The sequence below is a fragment of the Capra hircus genome, chromosome 17 (genome assembly GCF_001704415.2).
Source record: "Capra hircus breed San Clemente chromosome 17, ASM170441v1, whole genome shotgun sequence".
Lineage (NCBI taxonomy): Eukaryota > Metazoa > Chordata > Mammalia > Artiodactyla > Bovidae > Capra > Capra hircus.
Window position 1 is genome coordinate 58,158,766 of NC_030824.1, and position 18,331 is coordinate 58,177,096.

Below are 18,331 nucleotides of genomic sequence, written 5' to 3' on the forward strand. Positions count from 1 at the left end.
GGTCAGGCACAAGTCCGTTCCCCCTGGACTCAAGGAGGCAGGGGCAGTAGTGTTTTCTCCTTGGAACAAGCGGGGCGTGGGGCTGGAGGCGGGGGAGGCGGCGCGGGCTCAGCGCTCACGCCGGCAGGGCCGGGAATTTGGAGAGGATCCCTGGTCGGGCGGCGGTGGCGCGCGGGTGCGCGTGTGAGCGAGCGAGCAGGCGGGCGGGCGAGTGCGCCGAGTATTGGCAGCCGAGGAGTGGAGGCTGGGCGGCTCCGACTCCCTGACGCCAGCGCGACCAGATCAATCCAGGCTCCGGGAGCGAGCGAGCGGGCGGGCGAGCGAGCGGGCGGGCGGGCGGAGGAAGGAGAGGCCGAGCCGCTGAGCCCGGGCCGAGGCTCGGGGAGGGACCCTACGAGCGCAGCGCGGCGCAGCGCCCGGTCGCCCGGACCGGGGCCGCGGGGGACCCGGCTCGCCCGGCCAACTCGTGCGCCCGCGCGGATGGGCGCGCAGCCAACCCGGTAAAACGAAACAGACCCGAACCCAACTTTCCCCTCCGCCGCGTCCCCGCCCTCCCCTCGGCGCTCCGGGCTTTCCAGCGCCGCCGCCTCGGGCTGGGGCGGGCGCGGGCGGGCCGGGTGGCCGCGACGGAGCGCGGGGCCGGTGGCGCGGACTGCGGCGGGGAGGGGGTCTCTTCCCCGCGTGGGGCGGATCGGGGGACCCCCACCCCCGCCCATGATGGCGCCTCCCGGCCGCTCTAAAGGAGCAAACCTGCCACCTTTTGCCCTCGGCGCCGGACCAGCCGGGCTGGGCTCGGGCCGCGGTGCCCCCCGCGTCTTTGTTGGGTCTGCGGTGGGGAACCGCGCTCCGAGGCTCCCGGGCTCCCGGCCCTGGCTGCGCCCGGCCCTCCGCGGCCACCCTCCCCCTCCGCCCGTTTCCCTTTCCCTTCCTGCAGCCGGGCCTGGGCAGTCGGCGCGGCCCGCGGGCCCATTGTGTCCCGCGCCGGCCCGGGCGACCCCTGCAGGAGTCGGAGGGCGGCCGCCGGCGCTGCCCTTTCCGCGGAGCCGGGCTTGCGCCAGGGGGACACCCGGTGCCCTGGGTCCCTCCGCGTGCGGGGCGGGCTCCCTCCTCTGCCCCCACTAGCCTCTTGGGGGTCGAGGTCAAGGAAAGTTCGCACCGAAATTCCCTCTAATTTATTCAAAGGTCTGGCGGCGGCGGCGTGTAAATTTTTTTTTTCTCTTCCGCTTACCCCCCCTCCCCCGCGCCGAGTCTCAGAGTGTCGTCTCATTCCTTTCCCTTTCCCGGATTCGATTGCCTCACTGCGTGTGTGTTTGTGAGTTCGCGGTGCAACAACTGTTCATTTACTCTGCGCTCGGTCTTTGTTAAGTGTTTCTCGGGGTTGTTGCTGCGGGAAGGTGGGGGTGGTGGGTGTGAAAGAGATGTGGGCTTGTTTTTCTAGTTGATTAATATATATATATTTATATATGAAGGCTTCCAGGGAGAGCGTTTTCTTGATGTACTTTGGGAAGGGCGGGGGAACCGATGCCTGCAGGATCTTACAACTACAGTAGCTGCGGCTTTTGTTTATTTTGCGGCGCGGACGTTGTTTCCATGCACTTGCAAGATCGCCGGTAAGGCACTTCCCTTTCTGAAAATCCGGGCGCGTCTCCCAACCATCTCCCGAGAAAGCATCGTTGTCGAAAGGGCTGTGACGACCGGCCGCCTGTTTGTTTCCCCTGAGGTTCTCTTGCCATTGTAGCTGAAGTTTCTTGAGTAGGTGGAATGACACAGAAGTTGCCTGATTTCTCGGTGTGCTGTTTCTGCTGCTGAAACTTTGAGCACGCCGCTCAATAGCAGAATGCCTTGATTTCAGAACATTTCTCGCTCTCGTGGCCTGCCGTGGATAGCGTGCTTACATTCAGGAACACAATGAGAAAACTGTTCTCTGCGCTCTGTTGATTTTTCATCTTGTTTCTAATAACCGCCTGATGCTTTCTTGGAGGTAGATGAGCTGTACTGGAGCCACGATTGAAAAAGAATCGGGACCGAATCAGTGTTCACAGCCCCGGGATTTTTCAGTGGTTTAAATATTTTGCATCAGTGTTACTCTGTTGGAGGGGCCAGGCCTGAATATGCTGTAACTGATTTAAGTGTTTGTGCTCTCCTCTCCCTCCATCCTTCCCGTTTGCAGTTATTTGATATTTCTGTGCAGGTGGTGTACATTTGTGCACTATTGCAATTCTTTAGGAAGCTATAACCAGGGTCTTGGGAGGTGGTTTTCTAGAGGTGGGTGATGCCAAAGCCTCTGGAGGATCCGGGCAGGATCAGGTTTCTTCTGAGGGTAGGGATTTGTCCTTGATTTAGTTTTGACCGCTCCAGCCATAGGTATGTAACAGAATACATTTTTCCTTTTTTCAGTGTCTTTGGTGTTATACCCCTGAGGAGCTGATGACCTTTGCATTTTAGAGAATTGACAATTCTTAGGCCATTTAAAATGTTAACTTATTATACCTCTTGGAATTCAGTTTTCTACTAAGCTCAATGAAGCATTAAAAGGAAGTATCTCATTTTTCCAAATACATTTATTAGTTGAAAACTAAATTGCAGTTTGTAATTTTGATTTCTAGTAATTCTGGGTTTAATAACTTGGTTAGATTGGAAAAAGAATAAACTTGAGTGTAATTAGGTGAGTGTATTTAAGCTGCAGTCACCGCCATAATCAAGGCCAAGTTGTGTGTGTATAAAAGATCTCATTTGTGTAGTCTTACAAAGGCTAATGGAGGCATCATTGAGGCTTTATAAATAATGTAAGTTGTGTATAATGTAGAGTCTCCAGAGACGGCACAGAAAGCATCATTACCAGCCTTTTCAACCTGCTTGAGATCTTAAATTGATTTACAGCACTGAACTGGTGCAAAATGATACATCAGGATGACATGGGGTCAGCCTGTAAAAGTCTATGATGTCAGCCTATTAGTTCAGTCATCATAATTAAACCATATTACAGGGGCAGCTGAGTAGGAGTCTGGCGTTATCCTTCAGATATGGGTGGTACATGGATTCTGTTTATAGCGGAAATGCGGAACTGGTGAGGAACGCTCGCATTTCTGGAAGAGAAGAAAGGCTTACAGAACTCTGAGTTTCTGAAAAGAATTGAAGATAAATTAAGGGATGTTAAGTCTGCGTTAAGCAGCTTTCCATTTGGTAGTGGACAAGCAGATGCTTTGGGGGTGCTGATAAGGACCTTTGCAGCTCTGATCCCTGCACTGAATCATGCTTCATGTGAGCTTGAATTTAACTTGGCCTAAGGGACCTTCTAAAATATCAGAGAACCACATACTTCGCATCTCTGATCCTTAACATGGAGTCGCACTATATTGATGTATCCGCTGGTATGTTATTTCTTGAACTAATCAGTTACCAGTTCTCTACTGGAAACAGAGACACTAATATTTGAATTGAACATATGAACAGTTCAGGAAAAGAAGATCCTTATTTTTTGCTTAAATTTCTGGCACTCCTTGTTCAGTGTATCTGTCATCTGGGGATGACAATCTGGTAGCCATATTATGCTGTCCAATCTGGTAGCCATAACCACATGTGGGTATTTAAATTGGAATTAATTAAAGTGAAATAAAAATTCATCTTCCCAGCAGCACTAGCCACATTTCAAATGCTCAGCTAATGTGGCTAGTGGCTACCACATGGCACAAGGTATACATAGAATGTTCACATCGTCACAGATGGACAGTGTTGGACACTGCCCCTCTAGAACCTTCGCCTCTCCTCGCCCTTGCTTTCTACCCATCTTTCAGCTGCTACTCTGCTTGTTACGTCTGTGGATGAGTTTGTGGGGTCAGAGACAGAAAGAGCTCTATCACTTAATTTTGCTGTTTTACTAGTTGCTTTTGTTAAAAAAAAAAAAAAAAAACCGCTTGGAAGTAACCATTGAAGCTGCTGTGTAAAGTGAGGTTGACTTTTCTGTGGATCCTATTTATCATTGGTGTCATGGACTCTAATTTGATTTGGAGCTTTGGGTAGGAGAAATAATGGTAGCTGATTTTTTTTTTTTTCCCCCAGGTTTTTGCCGTATCCTTGTCTTTAATGCTCGTATCTCATTTAAGCCTCAAAGCTTCCCTAAATACTGTTGTCACATTTTACAGGTAAGGAAACTGAGTTCAGAGCAATTCATTGTCTTGCCTCAGGCTACATAACTAGTGGTTATATTCTTAGCAGTGATAAGAACCAGGCAGCCTCACTCTAGATTCTGTCTTTTTTTTAACTGTTCTCCCCCTTTTAACTTACTTTTTTAAATTGGAGGGTAGTTGCTTTACAGTGCTGTGTTAGTTTGCTGTACAACAGTGTGAATCAGCTTTAAGTATATACGGGATCTTTTCTCATAGCTCAGTGGGTAAAAAGAATCTGCCTGAAAGGCAGGAGACCGGGGTTTGATTCCTGAGTCGGGAAGATCCCCTGGAGAAGGAAATGACAGTCCAGTATTCCTTCCTGGAGAATCCCATGGACAGAGGACCCTGGCAGGCTACAATCCATGGGGTTGCAAGAATCAGACACGACTTAGCAACTAAACCACCACCATAATATATGCTTCTTTCTTGAGTCTCCCCCCACCCACCCATAGAGCCTCGCTTTTAAATATATTAATATATCTAGGGTACCTAACTCATCATTGTTCTGCTGGGCTTTATTATTCTGGTATAATCGTAACTTTACTTTTATTTTTACACTTTTAGGCAAATTTGCTTTCTCTTACTGTGCTCTACTGGGTCATTTTCTGTTGTCCTTTAAGTGCTTAAGAACGGAAATAATAATGATCCTATGTATCTAAGCAGGACATAATTGGAGGAATAATTCTGGCATAAAAGTAATGCATTTCAAAGCCAAATTAGTTTTATCTCTGCTCTTCTGGAAACCTGTCACTTTCTTTTCCCTTGCTCTTTTCTTATATAAATCACAAACTGATGGTGCTAAAAAAATGTTCCAGGAGTTCTGTTCATCTCGTTAAAATTAATCTTCCTTTATTGGTAAACACTGCATCTTGAGATGCAAATCATTCACTGCAAATTCCTTGGAAAACTTTTTTCTTTACATTTAATGTCTACTTTAGTGTAGTTTTGTAGTTCAGCCATTGTTAAATTTGGGTGGAGGGCAGGGCCATCAGGGCTGTTTAAGAAATCTGATGAAACCCTGGATCCTCTGTCTCACTTGCATCCTCTAATCCAAACATGCTTATTTGCTCTGGTAAGCTTGTGTGTACACAAAAGTACCCTAATTGCGTGATATTTCAGGTGAAGGACATCCATGGGCCTGCCTTGCCAAGTGTGCTTATAAACACAGGATTTGTAATTTCCTTTACAAAGAGTAGAGATACTGAGTGTTAAAAACTGCTCGGATGACTTTCTGCTTCAGTTGGTTCCTATCGAGTTGAGCGATCGGGATCAGGGAGGGACGGCGGACTTGCCTGAAGTCACCAGCCAGTGATTGGAGGAGGGAAGCCCATACTTGGACGACTCTCACTGTCAAGTTCCCAGGTGTTTGTTTTTTTATCCACCATGCCTGCAGTGTTTCTGGGCTTCCCTGGTGGCTAAGATGGTAAAGAATCCGCCTGTAGTGCAGGAGACGCTTTATTCCTGGGTTGGGAAGATCCCCTGGAGAAGGGAATGGCAACCCACTCCAGTATTCTTGCCTGGAGGATCCCATAGACAGAGGAACCTGGTGGGCTACAGTCCACAGGGTCGCAAAGGGTTGGACATGACTGAGCAGCTAACACTTTCACAGTGCTCCTGGGGCTTTTGGTCTGATCATATCCAGTGTTAACTGGAGAAGGGAGGAAAGAAGAATTTTTTGGCATGACACTGACTTTGTGTGCCCAATATTGTTTGAGATGATAAGGGATAAAGTCTGATATCCTCACAGAGACTTTTTTACACATTAAAATTGATTTTTTTTTTAAGAGAAGGAAAAGAAAATGCCTCATTTAATCAATGAAACCTTTCTAGAAAATGGGAGATCCAAGATACAAAGCTCAAATGAAATCAGCTCAAGATTAAGGTATTTAGGGAAGGAGCTAGGGGGTACTAGGGAGAGAACTGGAAGGTCTAAGGAGAAAAAGGATAATTTAAATATAACAAGGTAGAGAAATTTGACATTAGTTATAAAATGACATTGAGGTTGATGAAGTTTTTTCTGTTGTTGTACTTCTGTTTGTGTTTTTCTTTTCTTTTTGGACAGCTGTTACCGGTTTATTGTAAAAGGGTATGTAAGTCAGGAACAGCCAGATGGAAGAGATGCGCAGGACAGGGTACCAGAAAAAGTGCTCCATGCCCTCTGCAGGCACCCCGCTCTCATAGCATCTGTTTTTTTTTTTTTAAACCAAGGCTTGCTATTTGTTTGGCAGCATCAGATCTTAGTTGCCACATGTGGGATCTTTGTGGTGGCACATGGACTCTCTAGCTGTGGCTTGTGGGCTTAGTTGCTCCGTGCCATGTGGGATCTTAGTTCCCCAACCAGGCATTGAACTTTCGTCCCCTGCATTGTAAGATGGACTCTTAACCACTGGACCTCCCGGGATATTCCCTCTAAGAGCATCTTAATGTGTATTCACCAGCCTGGAGGCTCTAGTCTTAAACATTTTGGTACCAAGACGAGCAGGACATGCTTTGATAGCAAATAGAGGCATCTCCGCTTTGCCTTGAACTGAAGTCTCTTGACTCTTTATATCCATTTTCTGTTATTACCTCGTAGTGCAGCTATTCTGCCTAATCTGGTGATCTGTCATCTGATTTGCTGCAAAAATACCTGAGGTGTTTTTAATACTTCTTCTGGAGTTACTTTCTTTAAAAAGAAAACAAAAAAAAGCTAAGCTAAGTTGCATGAATGTATTTACTTAAAATCTAAGTCTAAATCTTCACTTCGGTGTTCATTATTTTTTTTTTACATGTTAATAGTCATTTTATTAGTAACAGAAGAATCTCCACTAGTATTTACATAGTACAAAAAAAGCTGTTATTACCCCTAAAATGTGATATAGCAGTCATCCTTCATAACAGCAAAAGAACGAGAGGAAAATCCCTTCGTGTTATAATTCACACTAATTTTGCTAGTTGTTAATTCGAACGTTACAATGAAGACCTTAAATTATAAATTGATGTGGTATGTTTAGAAATTAAATTACAAAATAATACAAATCCTTTTAAAGTATAATGTGCCAACAAAGTTTAGGATTCAGGTTTCAGATTAGGCAAACAGTTTGATTCTGTGAAGTGTGTAAGGTTTGGAAGGAAGAAGGTAGGAAGAAAATAAATTATTTCACAAACTTTTCTTAAAAGATCAAAAAAAGATACAGTGTTTAAACAGATAAGTTAATGTTCTACCTTGTTGGGTCCAACATACAGAAAATACTTACCTTCTTTTTTTAAGCAAACTGTGTTCCTTATTAAGATAGTGTCGGTTTTAAAGACATTCTGCTGATCCTAGGCGAAAAAGTAACATTTATAGCTATTGCTGGCTGACTTGCAAAAGTAGCAGGCCCTGTAGAGCATTCATTTGCATAATGAAAACTGCCTTTCAGCCGGGAAAAACCAATCTTTAATAAACAGTTCAACTCCAGTAACTGCATCAGGTTTTTAGGCAGATACTAGAAAGTGCAGTATTTAAGCAGTTTAACTTAACATCTTTGTGATTTTTTAATAATCTAAAATGAGAACTTTAGGGAACATCTTTGTGATTTTTTAATAAGCTAAAATGAGAACTTTAGGGAAGAGTCCCTCTTGAAGATAAAGCTTCAGCCTCCGGTTTGAGGGAGTCCATGCCTGGCGATTCTCCCAAATCTCTGCTTGGTTCGTGTGCTGATAGGAGCCTTATTTAGAACCCAGGTCTATGGTGTGTGGATTGATTTCTTAACTAGTTTTCTTGAGACAGACAAGCGTGCGTTTCAAGGAACATCTATAACATACACAACAGTTAATTATGCATTTATATGCTTTTAACTTCATAATGAAAATAAAAATTCACTAATGTCATGTTTGCAAAAAGGATGGAGGAGTCTAGCTTTTGATTCAAAAATATATGCATACTTATTTAATGCTTTATTTGTAGTTTCCTTTTAATTTTAGGGCAGCTATGTTATATTTTTTCCTACAATCTCAAATAGTTAGGGTAAGTTACTCAAAGTATTCATTCATTTTACCTCTCCTTGTCTATCTTTTGTGGTTTCTTTGCGGTGTGCTTTTGCAAAGTGGAAGTTATTTCAGACCTCTATAGTTTTGTTTTATTTTGTTTTTTTGGTTTCGAATACCACAAGAGAAAAAAGGGAACTAATTATCTTTCAAGTATTATAATTAGGCATTAAATTAAGTCATTATTTAGTTAGCTAAATGCAAGATCTTTTTGTTTTTTTTTCAACTGAAAGAGAACATGTCTTTTTAATGAAGGAGAAGGGTATGAAATGTCTCCTTACTTGATAATTTTGATGTAGTATAGTAATGAGCATATGCTTCACTTAGTCAGCAAATCTTTATTAGTTCAGAGTGGCTCAGTAATTAGTGAGAAGACAGGAAAAAGTGAAAAATTAGATGTAATATTGCAAGAGATAGTGTTAATAATATAGGGGTAAGTTGTACAGAGAGCACACATGAGGTCTTCTGTGGTGTGGAAGGACCTGTAGGTTTGCATGGGTCAAAGGATGAGACATGGGGGCAGAGGAGCGGCTTGGAAGACTGGAGGGAACATAAGCGTTAAGAGAACTTTCTGCCGTGATAGAAATGTTCTGTAACTAATGCTGTTCAGTACTATAGCCGCTCATGACAAGTGGCTGTTGAGCATTTAAAATATGGCTAGTGCAACTGGGGACTACATTTTTAATTTTCGTTAACTTCTGTTTAAATAGCTACCTAATTAACAATGAGCTCTCTTTTTGGACAGCACAGATCTGGAGGCTAGCATGCAGCTCCAGAGGGTATTCCCACAGGGCGTATTCCTGACGGGGTCCTACAGGGCAGCGGTCCCCAACCATTTTGGCACCAGGGACCAGTTTCATCCAAGACGGTTTTTCCACAGACAGAGGTGGGGGTGGGGGATGGTTTGGGGATGGTTCAAGCTCATTACATTTATTATGCACTACCAACGTAATGTGCACTTTCTGTTATTATTACATTGTGATATATAATGAAGTACATACAACTCACCATAGTACAGAATCAGGTCGTCAGGCATTAGCTTCTCGCAAGGAGCGTGCAGCCGAGATTCCTCACATGCCCAGTTCTCAGTAGGGTTCACGCTCCTTTGAGAATCTAGCGCCACCTGCTAATCTGATGGGAGGCGGAGCTCAGGCCACAACTGGAGTGCTGGGGAACAGCTGTAAATACAAATAAAGCTTCCCTCGTTCACCCACTGCTCGCCGCTCACGTCCTGCTGTGTGGCCCAGTTCTTCACTGTGGGTTGTTGTGCCTGGAGTTGGGGACCCCTGATGTAGAGTGAGGTAGGAGAGGTGTTCCCCAAGGGGAAATTGGGTGAGGATTTGAGGACCTCAGCATGCCTGAATAAGGAAGCATTGGGAAGTCACTGAAGGTGTTTGAACGTGCAGTTTATGCTGGAGAGGGTAAAGCCTATGTACCAGCAGACTGATGAGAAAGCACTTTGAGTTCTCTCTCTGATGGAGAGGGTTTTGTGAGTGAAAAAGTTATTTGACTATAGAGTAATGGGAAAGAGAGATGTCAGAGATTATGCTTAAGCCTCCAATCTGTGCGTGCATAGTCACGTAGTCGTGTCCAGCTCTTCGACTCCATGGACTGTGGCCCTCTGGGCTCCTCTGTCCATGGGATTCTCCAGGCGAGAATGCTGGAGTGGGTTGCCGTTTCCTTCTCCAGGGGATCTTCCTGACCCAGGGATCAAACCTGGGTCTCCTGCGTCTCCTGCGTTAGCAGGCAGATTCTTGGCCATTGGGTCAACTGGGAAGCCCTTCCAACATGAGTGGGTAGAAGATTAATAAAGCTTTTACTGAAGAATAGAGGAGAACTGGTTGTGGAAGGAAGGTTGTGTGAATGATAAATTAGAACTGACAGGTTGAATGTAACGTGGTGTACCCAAGTATTCTACAGGCAAGTTAGAGACACAGAGCTAAGCTAAAGTCTGTGGAGGGCTCAGAGCTTTCTGAGGACTCCACATAGTAAGCTGCTGGGAAGGACAGTGGAACATCTAGGAATGGATGGGCATTCGGAGAGGGTCATGAACGCAGGAAATGAGAGCTGCTGGGTGGACCCTTCCACTGATGCCCACAATTAGGAACTGGTAGACAGGAGAGGCATGTTTGAAGTAGACCAAAGAAGGAACTGGAAGAAAGGTGTGGGGTCAGAGGCATTAAACTAGGAAGCCACAAGGAGAGGGAATCCTAGAGGAATCTCTGGGGAGTGTATTGTATGGTTCAGGGTGAAGGAGAGGAGGTCAGCGTTCATCAAGTGAATGCAGCTGAGGTGAGGAGGCTGCGTATATTAAGAGAAATAGTCTTATATGCCCTCAAATGACTTACGTTTCAAAATTGATGAGACTTCTTCATATTTGAAGGTTGAGGGAAAGAAGTTAATGGACAAAGAACCAGCACAGATGATGGAGTTAGTGATCTGGAGACGGTGACGAAACCACAGTCATGGCAAGGAGGGAGACTGTGGAAGAGGCAGATTGGGGTCCATAGAAGAGAGGGAGGCAGACGGCGGCGCTCATGCCAGCTTGCGCTGGTTTCCCCGGTAGTGGAGGAGACAGGTCAGTCCCTCCATTGGGATAGTGAGCGGGAGTGGAGGATCAGAAACCGGTACTGAAAGTGTGAGAATACTGGAGACGTTTGGGAATAACCATCATCGGTGGCATGCTAGGAAATGTATGGAGAACTTAAAGTTTGAACAGCCTAGGGAAGCCTGGGGTAGAGCTTGATGTGACTGTAGAGCGGACTAGTAATTGTTGCTTTTTAATGTTGATACAACTTTGTGGCCTGAAAGTAAGGTTGAAGAGTACTGGCAGAGATGATTCTGGCCTGGGGAGAGCAAACAGGTTAGGAAATGAGGCATTAGAGTCAGGTTGCCTGGGTTTAAGTCCATGCTCCTAACATTTACTTACCTTTTTTTCTTTTTTAAACTTTGAGAAAGCTACCATTAACTTTTGAACGTCAAGTTTCCTCATCTGAAAAATAGAGATAGTAGTCTCAGCCTCAGGATTGATATAGTAAAATGAGTTATCCTTCCATATTTCATCCAATATGCTGCTAGTCAAAGATGCTATTTCATATGCTGCTGAGGGACCACGTACCACTGATTGTAAATTTCCTGGTTTGGAGCGGGTGCATCTTGCCGTCAGCGACGTAAAGAATACGTGAAAGACTTAGCCTGGGACCTGGCACATAGTGAGCATTCAGAAAATGATAGTGTTCATTTGTAAGAGGCAATGTGATTTTGGAGTCTAGAATGTTAACAAGAGCAATATTGAATCCAATCTAGATAAGGGGTCACAGGTTCTAAGGCGTCTAATGCATTAAATGAATTGAAAAGGGTTAAGCAATGAGAATCCCGATAAATGAAATTGTAAAATATCAGGTTTGGGAATTTGTAGAGCAAGTGTTTCCCTGACAATTCCAGATAAATCTTTTTAAGAAAAGTATAATTGAATTAAGAAAAGAATCTCCTTTGATGATTTTTTTAAAAGCTGTTTAAGTTGCCCAGAGCTTTTAAAAGTATTCTGAATTTATCTTTGTGCTTATCTTACAGTGTTCATCAGTGTTAAAAAAAATTTTTTTTGACTCAGAGAATGCATGCTCAGTGCAGAAAACTTCTGGCATGGATTCTTGTCGTAATGTCAGAGTGGAAGGGGGAGATTGATTTTTGATGGTCATTGATTGAGTGAATTGATTGTCATTTTCAAAAGATAGTGGAAGGGTAGTATTAATAGCTACCTATAGAGCTCTTCTTTCTCATCATGGCTTCAAAGGCAGAAACCATAAAGGAAAAGTTTATACATTGAACATCTGTGTGACCAAGCACACATTGATGAATGACCACACACAAAAACACAACCTTTCAAATCTGCAGCAAGTTACTTTTCTTTGTAAGAAACGTTTTAAATCAACAGGAAATACACCCCTGCAGAAAATTGGTACATGGACCTAGAGAGTATCGTACCAAGTAAAGTCAGACAGACAAAGACAAATATCACAGGATGTTATTTATACGTGGAATCTAAGAACATAATACAGTGACCTTAACTGCAGAACAGAAACAAACTCACAGACAGAAGATAAGCTTACGATTTCCAAAGGTGAAAGTGAGGGAGGGATGAACTAGCGATTTGGGGTTAACAGATACACACTACTGTATATAAAATAGATAATCACTGTGTAGTATAGGAAGCTGTATTTCATGCCTTGGTATAGCTTGTACTGGTTCGTCGCTGTTCAGTCTCTAAATCATGTCTGACCCTTGTGACCCTGTGGATGGCAGCACACCAGGCTTCCCAGTCCTTCTCCCAGAGTTTGCTTAGATTCATGTCCATTGAGTTGGTGATACTATCCAACCATCTCAACCTCTGCTGTTCTCATTGCCTTTTGCCTTCAATCTTTCCAGTGAGTTGGCTCTTTGCAGACTGTAGCCTGCCTGGCTGCTCTGTCCGTGGAATTCTCCAGGCAAAAGTCCTAGAGTGGGTAGCCATTCCTTTCTCCAGGGGATCTTCCCGATCCAGGGATTGAACCCAGGTCTCCTGCACTGCAGGTGGATTCATTACCGTCTGAGCCACCGGGGAAGCCCAGTTTATAATGGAAAAGAATCTAAAAAGAATATAATTGAAATAATTTTGCTGTGCACCTGAAACACTATTAACCAACTATGCCTCAATAAAAAATAAATTCTGATAAAGTTGGTAAAGGGCATGAGTAAGCAATTCACAAACAATGCAAACTAATAGCAGTGAGATGTTCTGCTCTGTCCTGGATGAGACTCTTCATTGGAATGGGGACAGTGTCTTCTCTTTTACTTAACTGTATCATTCTTGTGGACCAGGAAGGATCAGTCTAGGGAAACTGCGCTTTTCTCCCTGAAGGAAAGGAAGCCAAAATTTCCCTGCCTCCTGAGAGAAGCAGGAGTACAAAGAGGTACCCAATAAATCTAAGTTGGCATTTTAAGAGACAAGTCAGCTCCACCCCATTTCCTTAATGTTGCCCTTCGCCCCTCATGACTTTGGGCTCGGAGTCTCCTTAGCACATGAGGTGTTCCCGGCACTTCGGGGCTGCCAGTTCCAGGCAGATTCCCAGTCAGCTGGCATGATCAGTGCACCTTAAGGACGCCAGTGCTTCATAGCAAGATGGGCCTCTTTCTCTCCTCCCTGAGTCGTGGTCTTAGATTTGATTCGTTGCAGTGTCTCCTTTTTCATATGAGACACAGCGATGGTCTTGAAACATGGTTTTGATTATTGAGCTAGACTGGCTCATAAGGTATTAAAAATAACAAGTTCCGTCACATAGTAAAGCCTCGTATAAAGTGAAAAATATTTCAAGTTAGGCATCAGCATTTAATTGTCTCTTAAGGGTGATACTGTAAGTCTCCTACATACAAACAGGTTCTGAGAGCCCGTTCGTAAGTCCAGCTTGTTGATAAGTCCGACAGAGTTAGCCTAGGTAGACCCAACTGACACAATCGGCTATATAGTAGTACTGTACTATAACAGATTTATAATACCTTTCACATAAATAATACATTAAAAACATAATAAAGGGACCGTTTTTAATCTTACAGTACTTTGAAAAGTCCAGTAGTAAGGTACAACATCTGGAATGCAGGGGTACGCTTACATCTCGAATGTCCACAGCTTGAAGGTTCATGTGTAGGGGACTTATTATAGTTAAGATTGTGGGTGTAAGAAAGGCTTTTCATGTGACACCAGTTGGTGGTTGGGTCTTTACCTACTGAAGTACACTCAGTCTTATCTCAGCATTGAGTTTTTACCTGGCTGCTAGACAGAAGAGAATTTGTCAGCATCTTCTGCCCCACCATCTCCTTTCTTTTAAAATGATCTGCAAATATTTCAGCATTTGGCGGGGGGCGGGTAGGCTTTTGAATCTCACCCACAGGCTTACCCCCGGGCCTGTTGCCTCTCCTCTTCATTCCTAAGTCCTTTTGGGGGACAGTGACTGGGAGCAGGGGGCCTGAACCGGTAAGCATTAGGCAGACACATCCCTCAGACTCTTTCAACGAAGTTGGGGAGGGAGGAGCCATGCCAGCACCAAGAGTCTTTTGATTTTATCAAAGTGTGTCTTTAATTTTATGGGTAGCCTTGCAAAGGGCGTGGTAACGCTGCAGTGAGTGTCTCTGTAGGAATTACACCCTCAGCCCTCTGCCGTCCCACCTGTCATAGCTTCCTGTTGTGCTGTGTCCGTTGCTGGCTTTGCAGTCTCGTATAATTAATAACAACCTCTTTCTTTACCCAGTGTTGTGTGCTCAGGACTTCTATTCAGTTTGTTCAAGCTCGAGAGAACGTTTGTTTCGTTTCAAATGGCCGTCTGTTAAACTGTGAACAAAATTAACTTGATTATCGTTGAAATGATCGGCATTCAAACCGTGTTGATAGCTTTTGTTTGCATGGAAACGCTGAAGACTTCTGTCTTGTCACGCTGTGCAGGCTGAGATATTGATCTGTAGTCCAGGAAAGCCTCCTTTAAAACTAGGTGCACCCTCACTTACTGGTTCTGCTTTTTGTTGAGCCGGTGTTAATTGATTCTGCAGGTATTTCACCCGTGCAGCACTGAGTTCGCTCTCGGGGAGGGAGAGAGCAGCGTCTCAGTCAGTGTTTTCCCCGCAGAAGCAGTCTTAAGTACCGATAAGAGGAGACTATGATTCTTTGGTGGCTCAGAGGGTAAAGAGTCTGCCTGAAGTGCAGGAGACCCAGGTTTGATCCCTGGGATGGGAAGATCCCGTGGACAAGAAAATGGCAGCCCACTCCCGTATTCTTGCCTGGGAAATCCCATGGATGGAGGAACCTGGCGGACTACAGTCCATAGGGTTGCAGAGTCGGACACGACTGAGCGACTTCACTTTCACTTTCATGATCATACGAAAAGGTGAATAACAAGGCATCATTATTCATGTTATAGCATCTTTGAGGGTTTAACTCCAGTAATTGGGATGGCCTTTTAGAATCAAGGGATTGGAAAGAAACTGGATGCAGTTGATAGAGCTGTGTCCTGCCCACTTCCAGCTTAGCGGATGGATTCTTTCAGCAAGTTTTTGAGAGTCTTTATTTATACTTCTGTTGGTGACATGCGGGGTGATAAATGTAGGATCTGCACCAAGAGCTTGTAACTTTGGGGAAAACGTGAACCTCGTCTAGTTGGCTTCTGTTTTAATAGCTTTTATTAGAGTTATCTTAGAAGAGAATGACCACCCACTCCAGTATTCTTGCCTGGAGAATTCCATGGACAGAGGAGCCTGGAGGGCTACATGTGGGTTGCAAAGAGTTGGACATGATGGAGCGACTAACACTTGTGCTTCACTTTCATTCAGTTTATAGACTGTGTTCCTTGAGGGTATGTGGACAGTGTCTTTATGATTTCTGTGTTAGCCCTGTGATTCTCACTTTGCACATCAGAATCCTGTGAAGGACAGCCACTGTACAAACACCAGGGCCCATCCCTGGGGGTCTGACATGGGGGTGATGCTTGGGAGCGTTTAGAAAAAGTATCACAAATGAGTTTCACATACAGCAGCATTAAGAATTGTCGGCCTGACACATGCTAGTTTTGAGTGAATTTTTTCATTTTGTTGTCTAAATACGTGTCAGGAAATATGTAGGTCCCTTATGAGTGCGAATGATGTCTCGGTACCCAGCAGTGCTAGGTGCCGGGTGATACCTACCCTCGGTGCTCCATGCTCCCCAGGTAGTTCTGAGGGTTACTGCTTTCCACCCCCTTTTTTTCTCTGAGGAGAAAAGAGAAAGAATTATGTGTCTTTGAAAGCTTCCTCTCTCCTTTCTTGAAGAAATCAGCAATTCCTGGAGTCTAGAGGTTCAGTTCAGGTCAGTCGCTCAGTCCTGTCTGACTCTTTGCGACCCCATGAATTGCAGCACGCCAGGCCTCCCTGTCCATCACCATCTCCCGGAGTTCACTCAGACTCACGTCCATCGAGTCAGTGATGCCATCCAGCCATCTCATCCTCGGTCATCCCCTTCTCCTCCTGCCCCCAATCCCTCCCAGCATCAGGGTCTTTTCCAATGAGTCAACTCTTCACATAGCATCATTCCTTCCAAAGAAATCCCAGGGCTGATCTCCTTCAGAATGGACTGGTTGGATCTCCTTGCAGTCCAAGGGACTCTCAAGAGTCTTCTCCAACACCACAGTTCAAAAGCATCAATTCTTCAGCGCTCAGCCTTTTTCACAGTCCAACTCTCACATCCATACATGACCACTGGGAAAAGGTGGGGGCTCATAAAGACAGCGGTTGGGACCAGAGGCCCCAGGAGCTCACAAAGAGGAGAGGAGTATTAGAGAGCGGAGGCCGTCTGCGGAGCCTGGAGGAGCGCGGAGGCTGTCCGCGGAGTCTGGAGGAGCGCTTGGGCGTCAGAGCTGTGGGGAGGGCAGCGCTGTTACCACCAGCATCTCATGGGGAGAGGCCAGGGATGTGGCCAGAAGATCCTGTGATCCCGAGGGTGAGAAACCCTGGACCAGGGGAGAACCAAGGGGACCAGGAGGCCGATGGGACCCAGAAGTGGTTGTGTCCCTGACCACTGTTGCTGCCACACCTGTCTGCTGTTGGCTGTGTCCTTACCCTCTCCCCCAGATCCTCTGGAGTTGAGAGTACCTGTTTTGCCTCTATCTCTAGACAGCATTATGACTGCCAGCTGTGTATGAGCCATTAAAATGAATATCTTAATATTTTCTAGAATAAAATGTGATAGTTGGCAGAGTCCTTTAGTTATTTTCCATCTCTACAGTTACTTGAATGGAACAGTGTTCAGTTCAGTTCAGTCGCTCAGTCGTGTCCGACTCTTTGCGACCCCATGAATCGCAGCATGCCAGGCCTCCCTGTCCATCACCAACTCCTGGAGTTCACTCAGACTCGCGTCCATCGAGTCAGTGATGCCATCCAGCCATCTCATCCTCTGTCGTCCCCTTCTCCTGCCCCCAATCCCTCCCAGCATCAGAGTCTTTTCCAATGAGTCAACTCTTCACATGAGGTGGCCAAAGTACTGGAGTTTCAGCTTTAGCATCATTCCTTCCAAAGAAATCCCAGGGCTGATCTCCTTCAGAATGGACTGGTTGGATCTCCTTGCAGTCCAAGGGACTCTCAAGAGTCTTCTCCAACACCACAGTTCAGACACATCAATTCTTCAGTGCTCAGCCTTCTTCACAGTCCAACTCTCACATCCATACATGACCACTGGAAAAACCATAGCCTTGACTAGATGGACCTTAGTCGGCAAAGTAATGTCTCTGCTTTTGAATATGCTATCTAGGTTGCTCATAACTTTTCTTCCAAGGAGTAAGCGTCTTTTAATTTCATGGCTGCAATCACCATCTGCAGTGATTTTGGAGCCCCCCCCCAAAATAAAGTCTGACACTGTTTCCACTGTTTCCCCATCCATGTCCCCTGAAGTGATGGGACCAGATGCCATGATCTTTGTTTTCTGAATGTTGAGCTTTAAGCCAACTTTTTCACTCTCCTCTTTGACTTTTATCAAGAGGCTTTTTAGTTCCTCTTCACTTTCTGCCATAAGGGTGGTGTCATCCGCATATCTGAGATTATTGATATTTCTCCCGGCAGTCTTGATTCCAGCTTGTGTTTCTTCCAGTCTAGCGTTTCTCATGATGTACTCTGAATGGAACAGTGTTAACCTCATGAAAAAAAAAAAAAGAGCCAGTAATTTTTGTTCTGTTTTGTGTATATTTTCAATAAAGGACCTGAAGTAAAACTGGAAGAAAACATTAAAAAAAAAAAAATCTAGTCAGTCAGTCTCTGAGAAAATCAGAATGAAAGGCGACTTTACAATCTTAACAGAGGCTGGCTACTAAAAACTTATTTTTTAACATGTTATTTCCCGGTGAGCTAAAGTTGCTCAGTTATATCCGACTCTTCGTGACCCCATGGACTATACAATCCTGGAATTCACCTGGCCAGAATAGTGGAATGGGTAGCCTTTCCCTTCTCCAGGCGATCTTCCCAACCCAGGGATTAAACCCAGGTCTCCTGCATTGCAGGCGAATCCTTTACCAGCTGAGCTACCAGAGAAGCCCAAGATTACTGGAGTGGGTAGCCTGTCCGTTCTTCAGCAGATCTTCCCAACCCAGGAATCAAACCAGGGTCTTCTGCCT

General features: G+C 45.1%; 1 protein-coding gene across 3 annotated transcripts in view; it reads left to right on the forward strand.

Moving 5' to 3' along the window:
* Nucleotides 227–18,331, forward strand: part of SMAD1 (SMAD family member 1) — an 82,159-nt gene continuing 64,054 nt past the window's right edge. The window contains exon 1 of one of the 3 annotated variants that reach the window (XM_018061574.1): nt 227–500. The gene's annotated coding sequence lies outside the window, so the exon portion shown is untranslated. Of the gene's footprint in view, nt 501–1,590; nt 1,611–4,078; nt 4,143–18,331 lie in introns of those variants that run through there. The other 2 variants (XM_018061576.1, XM_018061578.1) reach the window with 2 other exon arrangements.